The sequence below is a fragment of the Protomyctophum bolini genome (genome assembly GCF_963924005.1).
Source record: "Protomyctophum bolini genome assembly, chromosome: 6".
Classification (NCBI taxonomy): Eukaryota; Metazoa; Chordata; class Actinopteri; order Myctophiformes; family Myctophidae; genus Protomyctophum; species Protomyctophum bolini.
In genome coordinates, this window is record NC_137867.1 from 21,460,062 (window position 1) to 21,466,061 (window position 6,000).

Consider the following 6,000-nt stretch of genomic DNA (forward strand, 5'->3'; position numbering starts at 1 on the left):
TTTAGAAGTATCCCAAACAAGGTAAATGGCTGTGCATTGTGCAGAGGACCTGAGGGAGCGCGGTGCCTGGTGTGAAGTTGATCAGATTGGCAGTTGTCCAGGACGTCCAATCCGACTGATATGCCCATATATGGAGATGCGGTTGTCTAGAACCGCATTATACGACTGATGTGCCCATAAAAGGGATACATGCAGACAGACAGATACAGATATCTCCATATATGGACATAAAAGGGACACAGACAGACGGATAGATGGGTACAACAGGTTGGTATTGTATAACTGGAGGGGCATGTGTTCCCAACAGGCATCGTTTGGAACAATGCCATGTATATTGTCTACATATAAACAGATTTGTCTTTCATTTCCAGCACTTTTATTATGTACAGTACATACACAATTTTCTCGAGCATTTAAATCCTGTCTACATCTTCCTGACGTGGACTACAATGTGATTACTATATGCCTTTCAGCTAGTTTATATTATAATGTGCATCAACTGGGGCCAGGGTTAGTACAAAGTAGGCTATGTCTACATAAGATTTGGATTGGATCGATCTGGGAATTGATGAGCAGCAGTCGGATAACACGGCTCCCATGTCGGAGCATCGCCCTGAACTCATCACTCATCATCTATTGATCACTTAGTCGATCACAATGAACTGGGGGCTGATGATCGGATACATTGATTGCCATTTATGTTGTTTCACTTCACCTGAAGTGCACAGTAAGCATTCATACTGTCAACTGTGTCGATAAACATGCGCACGCACAGAAACTCGCACTTGCGCACACTTTCACATCCATGTGATGGGCTTCCCTGCAGCCTGAACCGGAACGCTTGCTCCAAAACACACTCACCCCCATTGTGTCCATCCATTGTGTGTATTCCTGTATTCATTAAGGTTAGGTTTAGGTATAGTTTTACTGAGGTTAAGTTTAGGAATAAGGTTAGGTTTAGGTATAGTTTTACTGAGGTTAAGTTTAGGAATAAGGTTAGGTTTAGGTATAGTTTTACTGAGGTTAAGTTTAGGAATAAGGTTAGGTGTAGGCATATAGTTTTAATGATGTTACGTTCTGGTGGCGACCGTTCCAATGTCGCCGGATTTACAAATGTTACAAATGTACTTGCTTGTTTCCAGCTACACCAAATCTCCTCTGTTGCATTGAAGAGCTATTTTGGTCGATTATTCCACCCACTATATTGGGGATGCTGGGGTTCAATTGGTTAAGTCTGCTGGTGAGGTCCGGTAACCGTGGCCAGTCCACCTCCTGCATCACTAAGACCCGAGTACACATCATTCAACTGTATTCAATGCTTTCACATTGCAGCGTTCCATATCCGAGTACACTTCAGTCGGTCCCGAGACTACCTCCATGCTGTCCCGGAAATGGTTGGGTGATCCGCTCCGGGGAACGGTACGCAGCATTCACACTACCACAACGTCTGGAACGGTACGCAGCATTCACACTACCACAACATCTGGAACGGTACGCAGCATTCACACTACCACAACGTCTGGAACGGTACGCAGCATTCACACTACCACAACATCTGGAACGGTACGCAGCATTCACACTACCACAACATCTGGAACGGTACGCAGCATTCACACTACCACAACGTCTGGAACGGTACACAGCATTCACACTACCACAACGTCTGGAACGGTACGCAGCATTCACACTACCACAACATCTGGAACGGTACGCAGCATTCACACTACCACAACATCTGGAACGGTACGCAGCATTCACACTACCACAACGTCTGGAACGGTACACAGCATTCACACTACCACAACGTCTGGAACGGTACGCAGCATTCACACTACCACAACGTCTGGAACGGTACGCAGCATTCACACTACCACAACATCTGGAACGGTACGCAGCATTCACACTACCACAACATCTGGAACGGTACACAGCATTCACACTACCACAACGTCTGGAACGGTACGCAGCATTCACACTACCACAACATCTGGAACGGTACGCAGCATTCACACTACCACAACATCTGGAACGGTACGCAGCATTCACACTACCACAACATCTGGAACGGTACACAGCATTCACACTACCACAACATCTGGAGCGGTACGCAGCATTCACACTACCACAACATCTGGAACGGTACACAGCATTCACACTACCACAACATCTGGAACGGTACGCAGCATTCACACTACCACAACATCTGGAACGGTACGCAGCATTCACACTACCACAACATCTGGAACGGTACGCAGCATTCACACTACCACAACATCTGGAACGGTACGCAGCATTCACACTACCACAACATCTGGAACGGTACGCAGCATTCACACTACCACAACATCTGGAACGGTACGCAGCATTCACACTACCACAACATCTGGAACGGTACGCAGCATTCACACTACCACAACATCTGCCAAGTGGTCCCGAGTACACACGGGAGTCGGGACCATAGTGTGAATCTGCCCTAAGAGTCTCTTGACTAGCCAACATGGCGGCATGGCGTTGAAGTCACCGTAGAAGTTAAAGAACATGACTTGAAACGTTCTTAATTAAACGCTGAGCTGCAAAGGAAATGTAAGCACTGTTGCCTCCCTCCGGGTGCTGCTAATCTCTCATCTTTTATTCTTTTAGCCTCTGCACTGCGACTGTCCTGCACACACACTCAGACGTACACCATAATAATTATGCCAACGGAAATAGCCAGCAGCGGATACAGACTCTAAAAGGCGTGGACCCCTCCCCTGGGGCTGGATTTTCGAGGGTTTTAATCAGTTAAATATGTGCGTGGCTACGTGGCTAATCTGCTGGTTAATCTCACTGATACTTTTTATGGGATTGCACGCAGCACTGAGGATTAGCGCACCACCGATCACAACCCGATTTCCATAATCCTCCTCTTGTGATAAAACCTTGGCTCCGTTTGTTTCTCTGTCCTTTTGTCCAATTGTAAAAACATTATAGTGAAACGTTGATGACTGTTCTGTCCTTCAATACTGAGATGGAAATGATAAGGATGATGATAACAATGATGAACAAACTTCAATAATAATTGACTTTAACTTCAATCATTTTAATATATAATTCACATTTTATAAGCCACATAAAATACAGTATGTATGTGTAGATATACACAAAAACATACTGTATTGCTTAGCATGTGCATGCATCAGTGCAATATGTTTACTACGGTGAAGATTATATATTTTTTTCCATCTCATGCTGTCTCTCTCGACTAGCCTCCATTTTCTGCTCTACGGGTCCAGAGAACCACCTCATGTGGAGAGAAGCTATGATAAACTACTGGGCAGAAGAGGGAGAGGAGTGAGGGAGGGGAGAGAAAAGGAGATGGTGTACAGTACACTGTAGGCCTACACGAGGTTTGGAATTTGTAGGGACAAGGAATATACGTAGGAGAGAGGTGCATGACACTGTCGAGAGTTACACATTTTCAGTGTAGAAAGGTGTGTGTGTGTGTGTGTCTCTCTGTCTGTCTGACTGACTGACTGACTGACTGATTGCGTGTCTTTGTACTGCAGATATGGTGTGTGTGTGTGTGTGTGTGTGTGTGTGTGTGTGTGTGTGTGTGTGTGTGTGTGTGTGTGTGTGTGTGTGTGTGTGTGTGTGTGTGTGTGTGTGCGTGCGCGCGCGCGCGCGTGTGCACGTGCGTGCGTGCGCCACTGACAGACCTACAGGGCCTCTACTCTGTCAGTGTTCAGAGATAATCAGCTTCAATCTCCTTTCATCCATCCTCACCTCTCTCTCTCTCTCTGCTGTCACTATCACTCTCTTCTCGCCCCCCCCTGCTCACATCATTTCTCACTCACCCTCGTGCTCACCAAACACGGCCACTTTCTCGCACTCATGCTTGTGTGTGTGCGTACAGGCGTGCGCACGTGTGTGTGAATCGATTCAGCCTCTGCCCTCTCTAAGCATTCTACAAGCTCCATTGCCCTCTGACTCCCCACCGAGCAGCATCTGTTTCACACTTCACTACTGCTGTCTACACAGTCAAACCCACGGTGTTCGTTTAACTCTGAGAGTGTACACACAGGAAACCAAGTGAACCCGTACGCATCCATTTGGTTCCATTTGTACACTGTCAGAGTTACAAATATAGATAAGTTAACACTGAGGATTTTATTGCGTATCATATCAATCTATCTCTGGCTGTTGCTCTGTTTGCACCACACGCGCTTTCTTAAATTTCCTTCTACCTCTTATTTTGCTTCGATGCACTCATACACGGTGAAATCCTCATCTATCTCTAAGTGTACAAATGGATAAATTAACACTGAGGGTTTACTGTGCATTCCACTTTGCTTTCAATTTGCTGTCCTCGGTTTATCCTCTCCCTGACTAAATGTATTTTTCACACTGAGTGCGATTCCAATTTGTATTCAATCAGTTTTTTAACGCATCTGAAGAAATGCAGGAAGGTCTTAAAGAAGGGAGGTTTTGTTTTAAATATCCGTGGTCCTTTTTTAATGTGGATAAAACAGACTGTGCAAAGGACTCAAGGCTGGAAGGAAGTGAATGCAAGTGATTGCAACGTGAAGTATGGGACCCTCTATCTGGCTATTACATTTTAAAAGTCCAATTTGATGGTTCATGTATTAGAAACTATTTGGATTATAAACGTTGCTGTAGTTCTATGTAGTGACCAGCAGTAGAACTATTTGCACCATAACTACAATGGCAATAATATTGTTAAGCAGTTGTTCTCAAGCTTGTTTCATTTCAAGGACCCCCGGTTTGGTATGCAGTAAACACAGACCACAAGGACCCCCGGTTTGGTATGCAGTAAACAAACCACAGACCACAAGGACCCCCGGTTTGGTATGCAGTAAACAAACCACAGACCACAAGGACCCCCGGTTTGGTATGCAGTAAACAAACCACAGGCACAGACCACAAGGACCCCCGGTTTGGTATGCAGTAAACAAACCACAGACCACAAGGACCCCCGGTTTGGTATGCAGTAAACAAACCACAGACCACAAGGACCCCCGGTTTGGTATGCAGTAAACACAGACCACAAGGACCCCCGGTTTGGTATGCAGTAAACACAGACCACAAGGACCCCCGGTTTGGTATGCAGTAAACCACAGACCACATTGATCCAATCTCCTATCTTCCTCTGCATGTGTTGTGTTCTCCCGGTGAAACTTGTCATTGCCAGGTGAGAAGACGAGACTGCCGACATCATGGTCGTCTACTACCAGCAGAAGTAAGCAGTGGCAGGAACATCATGGTCGTCTACTCTACACCCTCCCCAGCCCCAGGACCAACCAGCAGAGGTAAGCAGTGGCAGGAACATCATGGTCGTCTACTCTACACCCTCCCCAGCCCCAGGACCAACCAGCAGAGGTAAGCAGTGGCAGGAACATCATGAGAGAATTGGGAATTGGCATAACGAATCATGAAAGAAAGAGAAAATAAATAGCAATGTAAAGGAGTTAATATTGCCTAGCGTTTTAGTATTGACTGCAGCGGTGGTACTATTTGCCTCAAGCTACACAAATATAAAGGCATGGGTTTTCTTATCACGGTGCAGTCTAGTGGCAGTGCCTCTGAACAAAAGCAATGTGCATCTCTTATTTCCCCAAGAGATGCTGCGAGACACACGGCCGTGACTCACAGCTCGAGAGGGGATAATTGCAGCTTCCTACTCACCTCTCCTGTCCTCCACTCTGCTCCTCCCTCTTGGCCTCCCTCCCTCTCTCTCTCCTTGCCACCCCCCTCCTCTTGCTCTCCAGCTGAATGATTACCCCTCATTAAAAATCAGAATAAAACATTGTTAGCGTGGATCGTTAGGGCGCTCTCTCCCGCCTCCCTCTCACCCACTTCTCTGTCGTTAGCACTCAGCCCCATCGCTAAATGAGCGGCCTTTGAGGAATGTTATTCTAATTCCAATTAGCTCTTCAAGCTTGGAAAGGTGCCAGGGCCCAGAGAAAAAAAAACACTTAGTTACAGGCACGCGCTCTGTGTGTA